The sequence below is a fragment of the Bufo gargarizans genome, chromosome 5, assembly GCF_014858855.1.
Source record: "Bufo gargarizans isolate SCDJY-AF-19 chromosome 5, ASM1485885v1, whole genome shotgun sequence".
NCBI lineage: Eukaryota > Metazoa > Chordata > Amphibia > Anura > Bufonidae > Bufo > Bufo gargarizans.
The window spans coordinates 40,461,689-40,486,502 of NC_058084.1; positions in this window are offsets into that span (position 1 = coordinate 40,461,689).

Here is a 24,814-nt window from a genome sequence, read left to right on the forward strand (position 1 = left end):
TGCAGAGCCGTCTGACAAATGCATTGCAATACCAGATCCGTTTCTCCGGTGTCATCCAGAAAAACGGATCCGGTATTTATCTTTTTCACTGATTTAAAGATCTGCGCATGCGCAGACCAGGAAACCGGATCAGTTTTTCTGGAAAACTTGGTACCGGATCCAGCATTAATACATTTCAATTTTGGACTGAGAAAATACTGCAGCAGTCTGCAGTATTTTCTCTGGCCACATACCGTAAAAGGGACTGAACTGAAGACATCCTGATGCATACTGAACAAATTGCTTTCCATTCAGAATGCATTGGGACAAAACTGAAGTGTTTTTTTCCGGTATTGAGCCCCTATGACGGAACTCAATGCTGGAAAACTTCAACGCTAGTGTGAAAGTAGCCTTAGATACACAGTTTTTATTTTGGGAGGAATTTTTTTGAGTCTCCATTTGAAGGGCTTATGGGAAGGGTCCTGAGGGGAGACTGTGAGATATATATGGGTGAGTGATCTGACAGTAAGATGAAATCAATATCAACCTTGGAGCACAGCTGGAGATGCTGTTTTGAGATAAATAGGTAATCAAGGCGCTGATAGGTGCCGTGTACAGATGAGTAATAAGTGTAATCAGATGTTGTAGGGTTAAGCACTCTCCAAACATCTATGAGGTGCATATTGTTTAATTTTTTCTTAGAAGACCTCAAAGCTCTGAAATAATGTGTTAATCTGTGTTAGGATGAGTCCAATAGGGGTTCCAATACTAAATTAAATTAAAGTCACCCCCAAAGACTGTGATGCACTCTTGGAAGTCCACCACAGGGAGTAATTATCTACCTTCCGAGTCCAGGTTGTGTGGTAAATATTTAAAGGTGAAGTTTCTCCTAAACCCTATGCTCACTCCCTGAGAGGCTGACGAATTGGCACCACAATGGTACTACTGGGGGTAGTTAGAGAATGAGAGACTTAGCTAGAGATTAAACTTGAAATGGGTCTCCTGAAGTAGTAGAACAGAAGCATTTTCTTTTTTCAGTAATGAGAAAATTTGGCATCTTTTGGATGGCGAGTTTATACTTCGAACATTGTAAGATGTAAGAGGACATCTTTATGTTAGCCATAATAGAAATGGTTTCTAGTCACTACAGCTATCTACCCAGGGAGTGACACCAGGGCTCTTATGAGGAGTGAGAAGACCACTTGAAAGCAACGCTTATCCATGGGATGATTAACATAAACCTGAGAAGTAATAAAGCCCCACAAAAATAGCTCCCCAAGTGTCCATCTTTTCGCAAATAGTGAGGAGAGATCCTCAGGCACTACAAAGAGTTCAGCGTTTTCAGAAGAGGCCTTCCAAAGGGGCCAAAGGGACATCATGAGGCGTCTTGTGTTCGGTTCAGAGCCCCTCCGCGGTCAGTCGTTTAGGGGTTAGTGCTGATTTTTGTTTCTTGGCTTTTTGAGCTTTCGGGGGGCCTTGTATCTCATAAGGGGTTGCCTTGGGCACTTGAGGTAAGATAAGAAGGTCCTGGGAGCATTCCTAATTCTAGATTTCTTGAGGTGGGATTTGCAGGTGTTCAAATACCCCTTTTAAGTCGACATAGTAAGAGATGGTAAGGCAACAACCCTTATGCAAAAATGTTAGTCCAAATATAAAAGTCGATCTGTATAATATTTTATGATCTCTGAGCCAGTCTGTGAGCGGTTTAAGGATTCCCCTTTTTCTTAGGGTAGCAGGTGCCAGATCTTATGTCAGGTTCTGTAGGGTCCTGCTTTTTGCAGAATTGCCTCTTTGTCTGGAAAGCTGAGGAATTTACATATAATGTCCCTAGGTGTCCCTCTATGGGCCCTTTCTAAGACAAACAGATGGTGCTCTGGGCCCAAGATCATTGAGCAAAGGGACAGCATCACCTTCATGGTGTCCCCTGGGAAGAAGGTCTAGGGAACCCCCCTAAAGTACAGGTTGTTCCTGCATTTCCTGTTGTTCTGGTCTTCTAGGGCTGAGTTTAAGAAATTGAGCTGGACTTGGCATTGTTGGAAGCAGCGAGATGCCACAGCATGAAACTCCAGGACGGAGGCCTGGGTAGTTTCCAGGGCCTCCACTCGATTCCCAATATCACAAACGTCTCAAGGATAAGATCTCCGTGAGTACAGGTTCGAGGGCCCTTGTCAGAGCTTGGTTAAGGTAGTGTCTGGATATAGGCAGTTTACCTCTGGTTGTGGCCTCCTCCCTATCACTGTCTTCGCCTGACAGCTTAGCCGCATGCTCACTGGCTTTGGAGAGGGCCGCCACGGTTGCTTTCTTGATAAATTTGTCATTTTTCTCCGCTGGAACTTTGTGTCCTGGTGGAGTGTGTAACCTCCCCAGACTTTGTGTTGCCGATCTTCATTAATCCGGAGTTGGAGGACTGATGTTAGCTAGGGCAATTAGGAGATATTGCAACGGTGCTTAGAAACAGAAACACAGCCCCCCCCCCCCATATAATAGTCTCTTTCTAATAAAGTTAGAACCAGTCCTGTACCTCACATGGATGCAGTGATCTCTCAGCTCATTGCTCTAATTGGTCTCCAAGATTTATTTCAAGTTGGCAGCTCAGGAGTGTGCACTTTCTTAAGGGGCATGACCTTTCTTCTGCAGCTGGTAGAAGTTAAAAGATGGAGCTGAGCATATACCGGTATATCAACTTCAGTGAGCAGGACAGAGAATTTAGAAAAAGAAAGTGACACTATGTATACATTATAGATTTCAGTGAATAACTCAGTGGCTATACTAAATTTTAAATTACATGCAATTACAAAAGTATTCAGATCCATGTGCTAGTTTGAAAAATGTAGAGTATTGTTTATAGGACGACCCCTTTAACAGCATTTAGAAAGCATTTAAAGAATTGCTTTATGGCAACCCCATGGGCCATAGACACAATGGTCTGGAGCTGCCCGTATTGACTACTATGGGAGAGTTTTCTAGGCATGCTCTGTGACCAAGAAGTGGCACCTATTATTAGGCTTAGTGGCCAGTGAGAAAATTTTAGTGCAGAATTTTATGGGTTTTTGTTAAAATATAGATGTTTCTAAAAAATCACAGAGAAAGATACAAAACATCCTGCACGATATGATAACTGAATATGTGGATGTACATGGCAATAATTATAAAAAAAACACAAAAAATATAAAGCACTGTGGATGCAAACATTATATGCAAACATTATATATGGACTAAGCGCTCATTCTGGTATGATAAAATCTGAGACTCTCAGCAAATATATTTTAATAAAAACACATCTGAGCCAGTCTACCTGCGCCAAGGTGGTCTCAGTCAGGCCAATATAGATGTTTACATGGAAAATTACAAATAACATTTTTTAAAATTATTTAAATAATTTGCTTAACATAAAAATGTGATTTAAACAATAGGGCATTTTCTGGTGACATATTTCCTTTAAAAAAAACTCTGAAAAACTACAGTGAAAAAATGTAAGCAAAACTGCAAAACACTGAAAAACATAAAAAAAATCAGGTTTGACACCAGCCTAAAGGGGTTGTCTGAACAGTATTTTTAACTTTCATTTAAACATAATGTTTTCAAAAAAAGGTAATACTGCACTGATCCTCTGCTGCACCTGTTCTGCTGCTTCCCAGGTCCCACACTAGTCTCTATATTTCTTGTTCCCTCTCAACATGGACATGTGACCACTGCAGCCAGTGATTGGCTGAACAGCCACATTTTTATGTCAAGAGGAGCAGGAAGTAGAAAAGTTGAATGGCTGGTGATCAGGAAGCAGCTGAACAGGAGCAGCTGGTTATTCGTGAGCATCAGGTTTTTGTTTTTATTTTAGATTTTTTAATGCATTTTCATTTTTTTTTTATGTTGCTTCCCTAATATTATAGAACCAGATAGTTAACCAGACTACCCCTTTAAAGGGGTTATTCAAGTTCTATAATGCCCTAGGCCCCTCACAGAGATTGTACTTACCTCGCTCCCGGCAGCTGAGTCGCTTCTCATATCAAGTCCGCTGCCTTGGAGTGACCTTGGATTCTGCCCTCTCCTTCAGACCACACATGCAAGCCCTTTCATCCACCTGTCCTCCTCTGCGGCCTTCCATCGAGCACTCTTGCACCACTCCAATCTATCCTCAACTCTGCTGTCCAACTAATCCACCTCTCACCCCGTTACTCCTCTGCCTCTCCCCTCTGCAAATCCCTTCACTGGCTAACCATTGTCCAGCGAATTCAGTTCAAAATTCTAACAAATACATACAAGGCCGTCCGCCGTCCACAACCTGTCCCCTCCTTACTTCTCTGAGTTACTTTCCCGATACATCCCCACATGTAATCTCCAATCCTCACAAGACCTCCTTCTCTCCTCTCCTCTTATCACCTCTTCCCACAATCGCCTCCAAGATTTCTCCCGTGCATCCCCCATACTCTGGAACTCTCTACCCCAACATATCAGACTCTCACCTACAGTGGAATCCTTCAAAAGAAACCTGAAAACCCACCTCTTCAGACAAGCCTAGAACCAGTGACCCTGCTGCTATACCGTCAAGACCAGCTTTACCCTCTCCCACTGTGTCCTTCCTCCTGACGGGCAGGACCCTCTCTCCTTAGGTACAAGTCTGTAACTCGTCTTGTTCATGCTGTAAGGGATCGCCTCTTATTTGGGGGTCATTCTCACAGATACGACTTTAGGACACCAGGTTTCAGGTCCAAACCGTGCATTTATTGTGCACACTCCAACCAATACAGGTTCTAATGAAGTCGCAGCTTCACCTAACACATGTGACATCCGCATAAAATAATAAACACTTGCCCAGCTAGGCTCTAACTAACACAGAGTTTCCTAAGTCCCTGTTCCCTGTGAACACAAGTGGCTTTATCAGCCAATGTCCCACAGCCTCCTGGCTGTACAGAGCACAGTATGCCCACTGTCTCCAGTCCAGTGTCTCAGCACACATGGGGAATAGTGGTCTCTCAGCCCTCCTGGCTTGGACCACACAGAGCCTCCAGGCCTCTGTCCACAGGCAACACACTCTCCCTTGCTGACACCCTAGGAGGTGCTTTGTGCCAGCCTGATTACTTCCAGCTGGTCTCACCTGTGGTGGAATAGGGGTGTGGACCGAACTATCCACCCCTTCCTTGCCTCTAACCTGCGTGAGACCTGTCACTGTCTCACAATGCTTAGTGCAATTGTCTGTATTATGTATGTGCACCCATTATCATCCGACCAAACTAATAACAAGTCATCAATGTACCTTCCATACCATTGAATGGCATGGAAGTAAGGGTTAGAATCAGTAAACAAAAATTGTTATTCCCACCTCGCCATATTGATATTCACTATTCGGATGACTGTCAGGACATATTGGATTTCAAACTGAATAGATGCTGCAGGTCCCTTTCTTTAAGCTTGCATTTTGATTCTGAGACCATTTTGTTTCTAGACCTTCAATTAATGGGGGATGTGGAAAACACACAGGTCTGTACAGTGACATATAGGAAGGAGACTGCTGAGAATACCATACTCCTTGCAACATCATGTCACCCTCATCATATTGTGCAGAATATACCAAAAGGGGAACTTACAAGTGTAAGACGTAACTGTTCGAATGATAAAACCTTTCTATTGGAGGCGCAAAATATAAAAAAGTGACTGTGCCTTAGAAAATATGCTGCACAATCTGCAAAAGGGCTATTGACCAGATATCCACCCTGGATAGGCATTCACTCATTTTCCCTAGTGATACACCGATGCTAAAACAGAATAAAGGTCCATTCACACATCCACAATTCTGTTCTGCATTTTGAGGAACAGAATTGCAGACCCATTCATCTCTATGGGGCCGCACAATGTGCTGACCGGATCCGGAATTGCGCATCCGCACTTTCGGGTCCGCAATTCCGTTACCGAAAAAAAAAAAATATAGAACATGTCCTATTCTTGTCCGCGATTGCGGACAAGATTAGGCATTTTCTATTAAGTGCCGGCGATGTGCAGTCCGCAAAGTGCGGAACGCACATTGCCGGTCACCGTGTCTTGCGGATCCGCAAAACACAAACGGACGTGTGAGTGGACACTAAACGCCATACCAGGGCATTTAAAAATAAACAAGTCACGTTCACCACGCAGTACAGTGAGGAGTATAAGGATATATGTGAAATAATAAGACGTCACCTACCTGTTTTGAACTTTGACAGAGATTGGGGCGAGATAGTATCAGATGGTATCAGGTATGTCACACGGAGAGCACCTAATTTAGGTCAACTATTGAGCCCCAGTCTGTTTTCGGATAAATCCCCTACAGAGCCCACCTGGTTGAAATATATTGGCAGCTATAAATGTGGTCAGAATAAATGTATTTGTTGTTCCCATATGCAAATGAGCAGGACATTTTGCTCTACAGCAAATGGGAATACATATAATATCAAGTCATACTTGAATTGCGATTCACAATTTGCGATTTACCTTACTCCACCAGTAAGGCTGGGTTCAGACCTGAGCGTTTTACAGCGCGTTCCTACACGCTGTAAAACGCTCAACAGGCAAGAACCAATGATTCCCTATGGGAATGGTTCTCACCTGAGCGTTTTACAGCGCGTACGATTGCGCTGTAAAACGCCCGACGCCCCAAGAAGTACATGAGCTTCTTTGGGGCGTCTTGTCGCGCGTTCCCGTACATAGACTTCCGGGAACGCGCGACAATGGCCGTTCGCTTGTCTCTGTATGCGCGATTGCAAACGCCGGTACAATCGCGCATAGAGAGCGCTCCATCGCGAATGCTCAGGTCTGACCCCAGCGTGAGGGGAAGAGATCACAGAAAAAAACTCCTGAATGGAGAAACCTTCTGGATGCATGAACTGGGCACCTGTGTCTCAAGGGGTCTAAACGAAAGATATGATCTGATTTTGCAATATTAATGAGAGTTACCCCTGACAACTGCAGTTTTTTTCTGTTGCAAAGATAAAAAGTTATTTTATTGTATATGCTGTTTTTCTCTGTAGGTGAAGGGTTAATGAGTGTGGTGAGCCTGCATAGCCTGCCCGATGTTTGATGGGAGCCAGGGGGGTTTATATGGAGTGGCATTTGTAAAGCATATTTGTCATGAGTAAGGACTGTAATCTGTGAGCCCGAAACGCGTAGACTGTGTACTACTGTCCTGTGTATGGAAAACCTTTAACCACTGGAATAAAGAATTGGATTTTAGAAGCTGGACCTTTCTGTCTTTTTTTCACATTACAAGTTAGCAGCTGACCCAGGCTGCGTCCGTGCTTCTGGAAGTCGATTATAGGTGAGCGCTGCTACTTTTGTATGTTCTATACCCCTTATCATATGTACAGCTCCATGGAATGAATGGCGCTTTAATAATAAATAATAATATTAATAATAATACCGGCATGGCTGCCGCTGCATCTCCCTGTCACGTGGATGAAAACATCCAGCGTTGACGGGGGGCGCCAATAGCAGGCGGTGGCGTGGACGAGCCTTTTTAGCGTCACCCATGAGGCTAGGAAGGCTTGGTCCTGTCGCGGCATGCTATTGGCAGCAACGCCCCCAACACTGGATGTTTTGATCCATTCATCCACACGACGGGGAGATTGAGAAATGGGGAGAGAGGTAAGTACAATCTCTGTGAGGGGCCCGGGCATATGGGGGGCCTTTATAGAACTTCAATAACCCCTTTAAGATTATTACGGTTACTAGCGTTGAGTGAATTAAAGTATCCAAAATGGACTTTAATCCGAATTTCAGGGAAAATTCGATTTGCCGCGAGGCAGAATTTCCTCGTGCTTCGAGGTGACTAATCTATTTTCCCTGAAATGGGAAAAAAAAATCATACTCACCTTATCCATTTGCACGTGAAGAGGCCGCCGAGGCCATCTTGATTGAAGATCTCAAGCAGAATCTCTTGCACAGTGACGTAACCATGCCGGCCTGCATGATGATGTCAATCGCACATGGTGTATTCAATCAAGATGGCCGTGGCAGCCTCTACACAATCAAGTGTATAAGGTGAATATTTTAAAAAAATTTCCACCACTGGATTAACCCCTGAAAGCCCTCAATGTTCATCTCAGATGCCGCGATCAGCGATGAATACGGTATCGGAAGGTTTCAATGGCGGGGACGGCGCAATCGCTAATTACTAAATCTATTGTTTGCATCATTATCATTTCTGCTATTTCTTTATGAGCCTCTATGGATAATTCCTTGCTGTATTCTATAATACAGTCTGTGAATGAAGGTTTGGTTATGGAGGTAGTTTAAATAATTCCGGTTTATTGGGCTGTAAAATGTGTTGTTCCTTAATATTAGCAGAAGATTGGCAGGTTAAATGTAATGAACAGCTGCCAAAACATATATCCACATTGGTCCCACAGAGATATGTATTTAGAGGTATAGTCCCTCTGAAAGCTTCTAGTGCAGAATGTCTTACTAGACAGAATTCCTGGATTCCTGAAGAATGAACCACAGTTGTTGAAATTTCATAATATGGCCTAATTACCAGCAACTCCTATTTTCTAATTTCATAGCACATTAAAATATTTTTCAGAAATGAGGGCTCAGAAGTGCCCAGGAGCTGCGTTCGGGCTGTAAGTGCCAAGGCCACTTTGCCTTCTTCTCAGATAACCCCATCCCCAGCCTCTTGCTTGGCCCGCCCTGTAAGGTCCTTGCTCATCTATTGTATTGGCCGAGATTTCTGCACACTGCATGGAGCGATGCCACTGCCCATAATGGTCATCACAGGGCCCGGGCCGGCGGTGAACTACGCACTCGTGGGATCTCGGGCCCTCATTTGCATATAAATAAAACAGCGTTTTTGCCTCTGGTGAACTTCAGAACAAAACAACAAAGGTACCATTTGACTCGTCTATAGTTATACTACAGCGCTATGTAAGCGGTCTACAATGTCAAATTGTGGTAACAGACTCCCTTTAAAGTCAAACTATATACAGATGTAGCAGGGGTAACACACACACTTTTAACTCAAATTTCTTAACTCATCGGATTATCTTGAAACAAAAGCCATTTAAAAGAAATTTCTTAACGCATTTAGTTGCATTTAGCTTAGATACCATGTCTCATAAAGCATGTGTGCTAACCCTGCTACATTCGTATGTGTGGTTATGTAGACATATAAAATGAGCTCTAGGTGTTCGGAACCTCCTCTGGCTTTATGGTATGGGTCACCATGGCTGAGCAGCTGCATGAAAACCTTCTATCACCTAGGTCCCCTTAGTCCAAAGAAGGAAAGTCTTAATACTTCAGCATAACACGACGCTTTGGACAATTGGGTGCTTCCATCTTTTTGGGAACAGTTTGGGGAAGGCTCTTTTCTTTATTGGCTGCACAGAGCCCTGATCTCAATCCCATACAACACCTTTGGGATGACCTAGAATTAAGCAGATGCTCTCGTCCAATGTCAGTGTCTACCTGACACTTGCCATTTTAGATGAATGGACAAAAATCCCACAGATACACTTCAAAATCTTGTGGCACGCCTTTGCAGAAGAGTGGAAGCTGTTTTGACCAACTCCACATTGTAGGGCATCTGTGAGAAGATTTGTACTTATGAAACTGTCTGACCTGTTGGCAGCTGAAGGCATCTGTGTTGATCCCATGTTCTTATGTGCCCTCATTGCTGAGAAAAATGATGTTTTAATATATGCAAATTAGCCTCTAGGAGCAACGGGGGTGTTGCCGTTACACCTAGAGGCTCTGCTCTCTCTGCAACTGCCGCACACTCTGCACTTTGATTGACAGGACCAGGCAGTAAAAATGGCATCACACCTCACTCTGACTTCTCCTATAGTGCAGAAGGTGCGGTAGTTGCAGAGAGAGAGCTGAGCCGCTAGGTGTAATGGTAACACCCTCGTTGCTCCTAGAGACTCATTTGCATATATTAAAACATCATTTTTCTCAGCAATGAGGGCACATACAGTATGAACATGGGACCAACACAGATGCCTTCAGCTGCCAAGTGTAATATGCAACAGGTCAGACAGTTTCATAGGTGCAAATCTGCTGACAGATGCCCTTTAACGGCCATGGATTTAGAATCGGGGGCCATAAACTCTCCTGTAGGTGTAATGTGTACTGTAGATGTTCCAAAACTGTTGTCCACATGTTCTGTATTGTCCATGTTCATTCAGTTTCTAGCTACAATTAATACAGATTCCTGATAATGCCAATGTATTATATAAATATGGAGCTAAATATGTAATGTAAAAGTTTATCTACAGTTCTGTGAAAACTCACTAATAACATCTTGGATAGTCCATCACATAAAAACAACTTAGCTTTGTAAATCTATTCATTAAAGGGCTGTCTACACTTAATATTCTTTTCATTGATGAACTTCTACTTATAGTATGGTGCCACCTGGTACCAAAAGTGTGGACTGACTGCTGGTGGACACACAGGCTCAGTCCTTCTCCATACTGCCGGATCCTTACTCCTGTTCTTCACTGAACAGCAACCTAGGCAAATTGCTTGTACCTTGCTCATCAGGGAAGGTACAAGAAACAGCACAGAAGGTACAAGCAGCAGCACAGAGTTATACGGCAAAACTTGGAAGACTCCTTTTGAAAAGTGACCTGTAAGCAAGTGGCATTTATTTTCACTGCTCAAGACCCCATGGACCATGGTAAATTATCATCTAAAGAATATAGTTATGGCTGCCAGAGGGTGGAGGAGATCGTCCAGGGAATTTGCAGGGAACAGTATTTAAAGCTTACAGAGGATGAAGGAAACTGACTGTTGATGATGTGACAGAGGATGAAGGAAACTGACTGTTGATGATGTGGAACAAGAAGAAATGAATTACATAAATAATACATACATGGGGTTTTGGGAGCCTTAGGCATAAAACAAAGTAATGAAGCATGTGAAACTGCCCAGCAGCCTGCTCATGGTAGTGCAGATGTGGTGTGGCGGAGGATTCATAGCAGAGAAACAGAAGAAACAAAGATTAAAAATATATATTTTTAGGTAGAGGTGTGCAAAGTAGTTTAACATTGTGGTAAGTGGCCTTTAGGACCTATTTAAACACAGTAAAACTTGATTTGAGGGAACTTTTAATAGTCCCTGAGTTAACACTGTAATATAGTTTGTAAGGCTGAAAAAAAGACATCCATCCATACATCTAGTTCAACCTATTATCCTGCAAAGTTGATTCAGAGGAAGGTGAAAACCCTGTAAGGTAGTAGCCAAAAGAAAATATTTCCATCATCTAGTGATCAGGATTAGTGTTGAGCGAACTTGTGTTTAAAGTTCGGCGTCTAAAGTTCGGGTTATGCATTCTAAATTAGGTTATGGTCCGTGGTAGCGGAATCCATAACGGCATACTTCGATAACCCAAACCCGTACTTTAGGCACCAAACTGAAAACACAAGTTCGCTCAACAATAATCAGGATAACTCACTGTTAGGAACCAGCGGACACCCCGAACTTTGGGGCACTAAAATGCCTATAATATAGACATATATGGAAAAATAAGGGGCAGTAACGTATTAAAACCTAGAGTTTATTAGGATTTTTAAGATCCCGAATGGGGAAAGAAAGCCCCTACCAGACAAACTGAACAAACAACTATGCGGGACCCTTGTGGGTGAGTCACCATAGGTCAAGTCCACTAACAAACAATATAAGGAAGCGGAACTGACCAACAAAAAAAAAAAAAACACACACTAAATTAGGTCTTCGACAAGTGCCATAGACCTAAGATTATGCCATAAGGCGAAAAAAAGGGTAGATCTTACCGGTGGTACAAATCAGGACCATGTAGTCCAGTACACAGGAGGTGGAGGAGATTCTCGTGCCTGAAAAACGTCCTCTGGTCAGTTGCACCTTGGTGCCAAAGGGCTACAGGGAAAAACTGTCCCTGTTGATGCCCTACTTGGCCTATGAATCCCTAAGGTAACCTCCTAACACGGGGTCCTTTCCCCGCAAGGGGTGGCCCCGTCCGGAACCTGGCCCTAATAAATGAACCCTAAATAGCCCTATAGGGACAAGGGGATTGGCCCTATTAGTGATGAGAGCTACTAGGGTGTGGGGAACTAGTATGAAAGATGTATTAAAGGTTCCTACGCGTTTCGTTTTTGGAACATATCAAACTTTAAAGAGTACCTCCACTTCAAAAGGGACCCCCTAACTCGTCAGGGGACAGAGGTCATAAGTGGAGGAAAATATCTCCACTCCTAACACAATATGATAGTTATCTCGGTTAGAGGGAGGGATGGTAAGGGGGAACCATAAAGGTTGCGCAGACCTGGATAGACCAGTGTGGTCCAAATCAGCCCAGATACTGTTTAGATCATGGAGCGCGTGTAGCATATACCATGAGGAGCGGTAGTGCAGTTTGGCCTGCCGCCTGTGTATCGGCATCTGTGTATCGGCATCTGTGTATCGGGACAGACAAGGTGGTTAGAATGTGGGCAACTCTGCGGTCGTTGCGCAGGCACTGGAGCATGTAGTCGCTCATGTGTGCCAAGCTGCCCAGAGGCAAGACAAGCTGTCCTCTGTGGGAGGTGTATCATCTGTGTCATCTGTATCCATTCAGCCACGCTCTAGTGATGGCCATGAGCTGCTTTAGGTGTCACCCTGCTGTGAACATGGTTCCTCCTCATCATAATCCTCCTACACTTCCTCCAGAACTGTGCCCTGGCTGAATAGTTGTGTACCTGTCATGCCCTGCTCAGGTTATGTGTGGAGGTCTGCCAGGTTAGCAGCATGTTTGTAGCCTTTTGTTTTTGTTCTCCCTTCAGATGCACTTGGTGGGGTCTTTGGTATGAGTTTAAATTTGCTGTTCCTGCTCACTAACAAGATAAGTTGGTTTTGTTTTTCTTGTGATTGTCTGTCTAGGCTGTTAGAGAGCAATACGAAAGAATCCGCAGCACTCGTCAGTTAGTGATAAATAGAATGGATTTATTCCATAAATACAGCAAGGAAATGCGACGTTTCGACCGTTCCCGGTCTTTTTCAAGCAATGGAGTGAATACAAAAACATGTGTTTTATATAGTGCCTAGTTATTTACCTGAGCCCTCCCCCAGGTACAACCGTTCATTACATTGGTGCACATACATAGCCATTAACCAATGGCGTCTTTGTGCAATATAACTTAAATTCCATTACCTCTCCTACACCAGAATGTCTATGGGGTCCACCTCTCTTCCAAATCGTCTTTAGAACGAGTTTTGTTCGGCGTCCCGGAGTCTCCAATGCGCATGCGTCCCCTTTGATCAATAGCCAATAGGGAAAATCATTTAACTGACGTCATCAGTTGTCAATGGCGCGGAGACAGACTTTGCTCCACGTCATTGTACCGCGTCCATTCTGTCCCTTGTTAGTGACATAGGTGTCGTCATGGAGACGCGATCAGTTTACACAGCGCGCGCGTCACTCGACTCCTCCTCCTGTCACTATTCCATTGGTCTCCGGATGCATCCCCGTAGGTGTGAGTTCATCTCTCCTTGCTCCAAAATACCTCCAACATTCAATCCATGGTGTTTTCTCCACCCCACACGGTTCAAAACTCTCTACAGCCACATTTTACTTGATATGATTCCTCCAGAGTAATTGCCGTATTTCCTCAGCAATACACGCCTCTGAGGTCATCACATTCCAAACTGTCCGTTCCTTTATGAAGGCCATCTTGTCTCATCAGTATATCTTGATGAGGCAGATGCCCTCCACTAGGAATTTTTTAGGATCTCGTAGGTATCCAGAGTGTCAGCCAATTCAATGACAATGACTCCTGTGGCACCACAAATTCATTCATTCATCAGCCATATTTTTCAACTTACAGGTAACAGAGCATGGATAGGACTCACCCCCCACACTGGACATGTCCGTTGGCCATATATTCTGGACCATCTGCTAAGTGATCTTGGGGACATCAGCATTAGAGAGTACGAGACGGAAGAGGACCCAAATATAGACATCCCTGAGGAGAAATAAAGGGAAAAATATACAGTGTTCGTGTTAGTGAACATATCAAAAAATATTAATTAAAACTCATCACAACTAAGTTGGGCACAATCTTAAGTTAAACAAAATAATAAATATAAGTCCAGTCTACATTTCAGAGGAGATACACAGAAACCCCTATAGGAAGACTCCCAAATTGAAGTCCCTATTGAGTCCCTTTGGTTCACGTGTATCTAGTTTGTAAATCCACTTCAACTCCAATTGTTTAAGGAGGGTCTCCCGATCTCCTCCTCTCCATAATGGTGAAATTCCATCTATAACCTGAAATCGGAGTTGTGACAGATTATGCCCCATTTTATCAAAATGGTCTGGAACCGGAAGATCCAATGCTTTCTTCCTGATCTTAGATTTGTGCTGTGTGATCCTCTTTTTTATTTCCTGTGTGGTCTCTCCTACATATAGGAGCCCACACGGACATTGGAGAGTATATATGACAAAGGTGGAGTTACAAGTATAGAGTTGTTTGATTTTATATTTCTTTCCGGTATGTGGATGTACGAATGTCTTCCCTTTTGTCATGCTATTACAATGACAGCAACCCAAGCAGGGGTAACATCCTGTTTGTTTATGTACCGGTATTTTAGAAGGTTTGTCTGCATGTACTAACCTGTCCCTCATATTAGGTCCTCTCCTATATGAGAACAAAGGAGGATTTCTAAATTCTGGGGTATCTGGAAACGCTTGTGTAAGTAGCGTCCAGTTCTTCCTGATCACAGCCGCCACCTGCCTGCTTACCATCGTATATCTGGAAACAAAAGGGATCCTACTCTGAGTATTTAATTTATCCACATTTTTTTCAAGTAATTTCTCCCTTTCCATTTTTAGTGCCCTATTTTGGTGTTTATCCGTCAGCTGTTTCGGGTATCCCCTGTTCGCAAATTTTTTATTCATCTCTTCTAACCTTCTCCCCACTATTTCTTCATCACTGACAATCCTACGAACTCGTAGAAATTGACTGTATGGCAACGATTTTATCATGTCTCGGGGGTGCGAACTATCATATTGTAGGATATTATTTTTATCAGTATTTTTTATATATATGTCCGTGCCCAGTTTTCCATCCTGGACACACACCAATGTGTCCAGGAATTGTAGCTCGGTCATGGAGCTGACTCTCGTGAATTTTAAAGCAGGATGGATATTGTTAAGGTGTTCATTAAATGCGTCCAGTTCCAGTTCAGTACCTGTCCATATGCAGAAGATATCGTCGATGTATCTCATCCAGCCCCTCACAAACTTGAAGGAGCTGGATGGATACACAAACATTTCCTCTACATATGACATGTAGATATTAGCGTAGACAGGTGCGGCGTTGGACCCCATCGCCGTCCCTCTAGTTTGTACAAAAAATTGGTCCTTAAACCTAAAATAGTTACAGGTTAGTATTATCTCTAACAGTGCCAGTATAAAATTTATCATCTCTGGTGTATATTCTGAATCACTTAGAGCATATCTGAATTGGCTGATTTTTGGAAACAGGAGTGCTGCCGGACCTACCTATATTGTAGGCTGTTAGAGAGACACCTGCCCCCTCCAAGTCCTGAGGGAGCAGGCTGCCTCTTTTCCCCTTTCACCATCTTGGGGATTTTAGGGTATCTTCAGCCTAGGCACGGGAACACGTTCATTCCCACCTTCAGGGTCTGAACGTGGGCATAGAAGTCTAGGGAGAGCTGGTAGGGATTTGTCAGGAGGTGACCTTTATCCCTAGCTTCTTGCCTAGACACTTGTTTGGTTGTATTCTGTGTATCTTGTATCCTGTCCAGCATGACAGTACCTAGCCTCTGTTGGTGCAGGAACCCACCCTCCGAGCCACCTGTGAATGACTGGCCTGATAACTGTGAAAATAATCCCTCTTCCTCCTCCTCTTCCTCCTGTGCCACATCCTCTTCCAGGCTCAGTAGCACCAACCACTCATTGGTCTGTTGTTCCATGCCCATCCACAGCTCCTGGCCGGTGTGTTTTTTTCCCCCCAAACAGATGAGTTTCAAAACTGCCTGCTGTTGGTTCCTCCTGGCTGTGCTGAAGTTGGTGGTGAAGGTGTTATGCTGACCGGATGAGGAGGTGGTGGTAGAGGAAGAGTAGGAGGAGGAGGCAACAGGAGGCAAAGAAAAATGTCCTGCCATTCTCGGTGGCGGAAGGACATGCGCCAAACTGCTATCCACTTCAGGCCCAGTCCCCACTGCCTGTGTTTACTGGTCCACGTATTGGTGGTTATGTGGACCTTGCCACAGATGACGTTGTCCAGTGCGCACCTAATTTTGTCCGCCGCTTGGTTGTGAATAAGGTTTTTAAAAGTCTCCGTCTCCACCAGACGGAATTACAGCATTTTGAAGGCCAGGAGTTTTGAAATGCTGGCATTCAGGGTCAGGGATCTTGGGTGGGTAGGGGGGTACTTCCTCTTTTTCTCCAGTGTTTGGGAGATGGACAGCTGAACGCTTCCATGGGACAGTGTGGGGATGCTTGTTGATGGTGAAGGAGGTGGTGGCATTGGCACCACATCCACTGTTTGCTGGGTGGCAGGTGCCACTGTCACTCCAGAGGGGGAGGAAGAGGCCGAGACTTCAGCAGAAGAGGGAGCCGGAGGAGCCTGAGATCTTTCGTGATTTTTGAGGTGTTTACTCCACTGCAGCTCATGATTTGCATTTAGATGCCTGGTCATGCAGGTTTACTCAGTGTGAGAGGTAGAGCATTGTTGGAAGTTGTAGTTATTTCACTGGGACTGCATGTTAGGGCTCAAGGGAGGGTAGTTATTAACATGGGACAGTGAGGTGGAGTGATGTTAATTATATGGGACTAAAATTTGGAAGTGGCTGGGGTAGGGTGATATTATTTACATGGGACTGTATGTTGAGGGGTAATGTTCTTTATATGGGACTGCATGTTGAAGGTAGCTATGGGAGGGAGTGATATTATTTACATGAGATTGAATGTTAAGGGGTAATGTTATTTACATGTGACTGCATGTTGGAGGTGGCTGGGGAGGGTGTGATTTTATTTACATGGAATGGTATGTTGAAGGTGTCTGATGGAGGGAGTGATGTTATTTATATGGGACTGAATATTGAGGAGGTGATATTATTTACATGGGACTGTATGTTGAAGGTGGCTGGGGAGGGGTGATGTTATTTACATGGGAATGTATGTTGGGGGCAGGAGGGACGGTGTAATGTTATTTACATGGGACTGTATTTTGGAGGTGGCTGTAGATAGGGATTTTATTTACATGGGACTGTATATTGGAGGGGGCTGGAGAGATGGTGTGATGATATTTATATGGGACTCTATGGCGGAGGGAGGGAAATAGTGTTATTTACATGGGACTGTATGATGGAGGTGCTGAGGAATTATAATTTCTGAGGACATTAAACGGAGGAATATAACTACAAGGGGCACTGCAGGCAGCATTATAAACCTTGGGGCGCTTCAGGGCGAGCATTATAACAGTAGGGGGCAGTATAAATACTGGGGGCACTGTGGGGGCATTTTAAATCCAGGGGATATTGGGCGTTGTTATTACTACTGGGGGCTCTATAGGAGGGATCCATATTATTTCTACTAAGAGCACTATGTATTACTACTGAGGGGTCTGTAAAGAGCTTTATTACCACTGGGGGAACAATAGCGGGCCTTATTTCTACTAGGGGCTCTGTAATGACATTATTAATACAGGTCAGCTCTTCTACTAATGGAGGCACTCTTGGGGAGCATTATCACTGTTCGGGGCACTGTAGGATGCAGGGGCATAACTAGAAGTGACTGGGCCCCACAGCAAATATTTGTAAGGGCCCCGCTCTTCGCACCTCCCTCCTCCTGTGTAAACACCACTCCTTTGGCACAGTGTAGCGGTATACTGTATATTGTGGGGCACAGTGTAGCGGTATACTGTATATTGTGTGGCACAGTGTAGCGGTATACTGTACATTGTAGGGCACAGTGTCGCGGTATACTGTACATTGTGGGGCACAGTATAGAGGTATACTGTACATTGTGGGGCACAGTGTAGCGGTATACTGTACATTGTGGGGCACAGTGTAGACTATATGTGTATAACATAAACATATTTCACATGAAAACTTACAATTACTTGGCTTGGCCCTTGGGGATCTCGGACACCCCTTCCACACTTTGGCCGGGGGCTCGGCGGAGCTGATGTTGTGTTTTATCCTAATGAGAAAGATTTCATAATAAGGATTTGGAGAAGGGGCAGGGGGATAGCAGAGCAAGGAGAGGCTGGTGCTGCTACTAGGGGGTCATACCATGGGGGAGTAATAAAGCCCACCATAATGCCCACCCAGTAGTAATAATTCTCTTTATAATGTGACAGTGCAAAAATACCCCCTTGTAATGCCCCCAGTTGAGCTAATGTCCCCATAGTGCCCCCATAATGTGCCAGTATAAAATACCCCTATATAGTGCCCCCAGTAAATTCCCCCATAGTGCTCCTCTCCCCCTTCCTGCTAGTGCCCCCCATAATGTACTAGTATAAAATGCCCCATATATAGTGCCCCAGTAGATGCCCCTTAGTGTCTGGCCTCTGATAGGCTGCCGGCCTAGTGTCCCCCATAATGCCCCCCAATAATGTGCCAGTAAGTGTCCCCATAGATGCCTCCCCATCATGTGCCAGTATCAAGTGCCTCTCTCCCCCATGTGCCAGTATCAAGTGCCTCTCTCCTTCCCACCCCCCATCTGCCAGTATCATAGTGTCAAACCCCCCCATGTGCCAGTATCAAGCGCCTCTCTCTTCCCCCCATGTCCCATTATCATAGTGCCATCTCCCCCCCAAAAAAGTGCCAGTATCAAGTGCCTCTCTCCCCCCATGTGCCAGTATCATAGTGCCACCCCCCCCACATGCCAGTATCAAGTGCCCCTCTCCTCCCCCCATGTCCCAGTATCATAGTGCCATCTCCCCCCCCCACAAAAAAGTGCCAGTATCAAGTGCCTCTCTCCCTCCCCCCCCTCCATGTGCCAGTATCAGGTGCCTCTCCCCCCATGTGCCAGTATCAGGTGCCAACCCCCCCTCCCCCCCAGGTGCCAGTATCAGGTGCCAGTATCAGGTGCCAACCTCCCTCCCCCCATGTGCCAGTATCAAGTGCCTCCCCCCCCCAGGTGCCAGTATCAGGTGCCAACCTCCCTCCCCCCATGTGCCAGTATCAAGTGCCTCCCCCCCCCAGGTGCCAGTATCAGGTGCCAGTATCAGTTGCCTCCTGCACCCCCATGGCAGTAACAGTCGGGTATTAAAAAAATTATAATAACACTTCTACTTACCTCCATGTCTGCGATGCGATGCAGCCTCTTCCTGTGTCCCACCCTGTATGTCCATATATGGAGTCAGTGCTTGTATTTCAGAAAAGTTTCTTCTGGGATTCAAACCCACAACCTTCTGCTTCAGAGGCAAAGCAGCTAACCACAAGACCATACCAGCTGCCTTGCTGCTGACTGAAAAAAATATGAGACTTCTACTGTTATAGCTGGCTAAGTACATCTATACACATGACAGCTGCTCATATATAGAGATATAGCAGAGCTGAGTGTGCTGGGACAGCTGTCATATACAGATATAGCAGTGCTAGGTGTGTTGGGGCAACTGTCATGTGTATAGATGTACACTTAGTGTAGAAGTCTCATATTTTTTCAATCAGTTGTAATGCAGCCTTTATGGCTGTGTGGGTTAATGCTTTGCCTCTTATACATTGGAGGTTGTGGGTTTGAATCCCAGACACTTCAGGAGACAGTAAGACTCGATCACATTAGCTGCTGCTGTGAAGGGGCCCTGAACACGATATTTAACTAACTTGAAAATAAACTGTCACACACGCTGCCGGGGAGCCGGGGGGCCCCACGCCTCCTTGGCAGCGTGGGCCCCGAAGCAGCTGCTTCCCTGGTAGTTACCCCACTGGTAGGATGGCAGTATTACTGATGAGAGCATTCTAGAAGGGAATTACTATTGGTGGGACTATGAGGAGTACTGTTACTATGGGGAACACTCATTTTTCTTCAGACTAGTATTTGGGGGTACAGAAAAGTGAGGAACCTAAGATGTCCGTGTGTCACACTCTGCAGAGACGAGGCGGCTCAGAGAAGTGTCCGGACCGAACGGAGAAGATGTTGACAGAGAAGATCTACATCAGACGAGACGTCACCTGGAAGGCCCTGGATGTGAGAGGTATAGCAAATACAGTAAAATGTCTTCAGTGCTAGTGTTTTCAGGGTGGATGGGGGGGATGCGGTTGTTCAACTTAGAGAATTGGGCCATATGCATTGGTGCTTGGGCCCTGGATCTTTTGAGACCCTAGCAACGCCTCTGCCTGAGACAAATATTGGGTATATTTCACCCACCGAACTAACAGATGGATTAACTATATCAATTTCACTGTCACATATGCAGTGCTGGTGTTCCTCACAACAAGAATGGGTATATGTCATCCACCAATCTAACAGACGTATTAACTATATACATTTCACTGTCACGTATGCAGTGCAGGTGTACCCGAGACAAAAATTGAAGATTATGCTAGCTTTAGTTTACTATTAATCTTAATTTTAATAAAGACAGGAGGCGAGTATTTTGCATTAACTCTCTTTACTAACTCCACAGCAGTAAAGAAAAATGTAAAGAGTAACAAGTAGATCACTGCGCAGCATAGTATATAAGGGTCATGCTGCCTGTACACTTCCTCTTTCTAAAAGCGACATCAAAGTCCAGGTTGAGCTCGAACATCCAGAAATTCAACGAAAACTGTAACAGAGGTTTCTGGCGAGCAGAACTTCAGGAGACTTCTGGTAAACGAGGTTGGAGGTAAGACCGAACGAAGCTCTCATCTCATCCTATGGGGTCGTAAGATTAACAAACCAGCGACCAGTGGAGGACCTGAAGAGGGTTACACTGAAAGGAGAGTATAAAATAGGTTAGGTATAGAATCGTAACTATTCACGCTTATGGGCTTTAACGGAATAGTGTAAAGTTAAATCATTACAAATAGGGTGCAAATTATCTAGTGGCTAAATGTATGGTAGGTGTAAGTATGTAATACAACTAAGAACTGTCCGTCAGGGAGGCAATACTTAGGGTGAGAAATTCCGAATATGTCCCAAAACAGAGAGATTATTAAAATCAAGCCCCATATCCGACACCTTGAGATTCACTCCCCCAAAGAGTCAGGGTAGGGAATAGAAGGGAGGGAAAATACTCGCTTCCTGTCTTTATTAAAATTAAGATTATTAGTACACTAAAGCTAGCATAATCTTCAATTTTAAAACATGACAGGAGGCTTCCTATTTTGCAATTTTAACGCTGAAGAAGAGATGTTCCAGCAGAAGGGGGAGTGCGAAAATAAAAGGTACGGAAAGTAGATTCCCTAGACCAGTCCACCGTTCGGAGAATATCCGAAAGGGACGCCCCTGCCATTAGGGCTGATGAAGCCGCCGCTCCGCGAACGGAGTGGGCGCCGAAAGCGGGGTCTATACCTGTGAGGGAAAGGATCCAGCGGATCCAACGGGCCAGCGCGGTGACAGAGACTGGGGCGTAAGGGCGCACGTAGGAAACTAGGAGTTGACCCGACGTAGAGGAACGGAGTGAGGAGGTAACCGAAACATAACTGCGAAGGGTGGACACAACACAGAGCTGCGGGTCGTCTGGAAAAAAGGGATAAGAGACCGACGTCGAACCTGATTTAGTGCGACGAGAGATATGGAATGTGACTCCTTCAGGGGTCACCTCAAAGGCATCGACATCGAAGGCCCGAACGTCCGACACCCGTCGGAAAGACACAAGACAAAGGAGAAAAGCGCACTTAGCGGATAGTTGGCGAAGGGAGAGGCGGTCATTCGGAGGCCAATCCCTGAAAAAACGGAGAACCAGTCCCACGTCCCATAGGTGATGGTACTTGGGGGCTGGGGGGCGGCGGAGCCGCATGCCGCGGAGTAGGCGACAGACCAGAGGATCTTTGCCGACCGGGAGGTCCCCGACGGGAGTATGGGCTGCCGAAATCGTGGAGCGAACGACGTTGATAGAGCGATAAGAGCAGCCAGAAGAAAACAAGGAGGAAAGAAAACTGAGAATCATGGGAACAGGTGCCATAAATGGATCGGAGTCCCGTTCCATGCACCAAGTAGACCAGGAGGCCCAAGCTGAAAGGTAGCAGCGTCTAGTTCCCGGGGCCCATGAGTCCCATAAGAGGTCCCTAGCAGTCTGCGATAGTCCGTTGACTCGCCAGGAACCCCGGAAAGAGACTAAGCCACCAGAGGTAGTCGATCTTCCAGGATGAGCGGGTGGAGACATCCTTTGGGATCCGTGAACAGGTCCTGGAAGGATGGAAGGAGGAGAGGATCCATGTAGGAGGAGGCCAGGAGGTCCGGGAACCATGGTTGACTCTGCCACAAGGGCGTTATGAGAACCAGTTTGATTTGCTGTGTCCGCATCTGGTGTCATGTTCTCGCAATCATGGAGAATGGGGGAAAAGCGTAGGCTCCTGTCGCCGGCCATTGTTGGAGAAATGAGTCTGTCGCCTTGCTCTCCGGGTCCGGGAGCCAGCTGAAGAACTCCGGGGTCTGGTGATTGTTGCGAGAGGCGAACAAATCCAGGTGAAAGGGACCCCTCCGGGCTGCCAGGGCCCTGAAGATTCTCGTGTTCAGCTTCCAGTCGCTGACGTCTCTCCAGTGACGAGAGAACCTGTCGGCTGCGAGGTTGATTTCTCCCGGCAAGTATTCCGCTTGTAACGTGATGTTGCGAGGGAGGCAGTAGTCGAAGATGTCCCTCGTGATATCCGACAGTAGGCGTGAGCGAGCGCCTCCTAGGCGATTGATGTACTGGACTGCAGAGATGTTGTCCATGCGAAGGAGGATGCAACAATTCGAGCTCTCCCGAGCTCGACAGTCCGGGTGCACCGGGACTGACAGGTATGCATCTTTTAGATCGAGCCTGGCGAACCAGTCGTTGCTCCGAAGAAGGTCCCGCAGAAGGTGGATGCCCTCCATCTTGAAGTGGCGGTAGACCACGTACGCGTTGAGGGCGCGAAGATTGATAACTGGGCGGTATTCTCCCGACTTCTTCCGCACAAGGAAGATGTTGCTGAAGTAACCTCCCTGTTCGTGGACTGGTTGAATAGCCCCTTTGTCCCGAAGATCGCATAGCTCCGAGTTGACGAGGTTGTGGTCGAAAGACGACATGTGGATGGGGTGAGGGGGCTGAACCTGAAAGGGGGTTCCCACTAGGTCTATGATATAACCCTGCACTGTTTGTAGAATCCATGCGTCTGAGCAAAGGGCGGCCCAATTGTGGAAAGAAAGGGAAATACGGCCCGCAGTGCGGGTACATGGTAACAACGGAGGAATATGGGTCCTTACCTGCAGTAAAGCGGGAACGTCCGTGTCCGCGGATTCCACGGCCTCTATTCGAGCATCTGGAAAAGGGTCGTTGCTGATAGTCCCTTGTCGGATAAAATGGTGTTGGTTGAGTACGGGGGCCTGAAGGCCAAAATCGGCTGGCGGCACGGCCCCGTTGCCGGCCAGCCCTTCCAAAAACCCCTCTGGTAGGGTTGCTCCTGAAGACACTGCGCATTGAGGATTGCGCCTTATTAAGGGAGGTGAACATGTTGACATGTTTGTTTAATTCCTTGAGGAATGGTTCACCGAAAAGTTTTCCTTGTGCCTGGGGCCCAATCTCTTTTGTGCCAAGGTCTGCCAATTTACCGTTAATACGGAATAACGCTGCTTTTCGGCTCTCCGAAGAGAGCGTAACATTGGCGTTTCCGATGAAACAAAAACAACGTTGTGCCCACTCACGAATGTCATGTGCCCATTCCCTGAAGTCCTCGGTGGAGAAGGAATCGGCTTTGGCGTAGGCATCATCCGCCAGATACATAATGCGAGCCAGGGGGCCTACGGAATCCAGTAGGTTATCTTGGGCGCCCCATAGGCCTTTCCCTACCCCCCATCGAGGGTCTCTGCCACTGCGCATCATAAAGGTCGTCATAACTTTGTCAAATTCTGGGGTCTGAGCGACCTTATCCGGCAGGGAAGGTCGTGGGCATTCAGACCTGAGTCGGTTGCGGACCTCTTTCTCCAGAGGTTTGCGGAGCCACAGGTGCATGAACCTGGAAAGGTGTTCTGGAGGCGACCATTCACCCGATCTGGGGTGTCGTATGTTGCGAGGATCGAACATCGCCTGACCTGAGGGGTCCATAATGGTGTCTGAGTCAAGAGGAGGTTCTGCGTCAGCAGTGTCTTCGATACCTCTTGCCTGGGCCGCACCCAGGAGGGTCTCCTGCATGTAAGCGGAAACAGACTTCTCGTCCGAGCCCCATGTGTCGTAATCCGACTCTGAAGCGTCAGCTTGCCACTCATCTAGCACTGACATGGAGTGGGTAGGGTCCTGTTCTTCTTCTGAAGAGTACTCCTGACGCGGGGCCGGAGTGTGAAGTTTGGCAGGTTTACGCTTGGCAGGTGCCTTACCCTTGGGTGTTTTGGGTGTATAGTCCTCGCCTTTGTCATGGCGTTTCGTAGGGCGGGATTCATCCCCTGTCTGATAGTTGGACAGGTCGAAGTCCGACTCGTGCCGTGGACATCTGCGAGTTTTAGGTACGTCAGGAGCCGAAGCTCAGGCCTTGGAGAGTGCCTTCTCCACAGAGGCAGCGACAGCTGCATTAATCATAGCCTGGAAGTCTACAGGGACATTCTGGGAATTCTCCATGATAAGGGTCGGCTGGTATGTCACTGAAAGGTACAGTAATAAACGGGCACCCAGGTCTTGAGAACAGGCGTATGGTCAGTTTTAATAGTATGGGAACAAAGCCCAGTATAAACCCCAGCAGGGTAAAGTAGTGACCTTATAAACTGGGGCTCACCCAGTTAGAG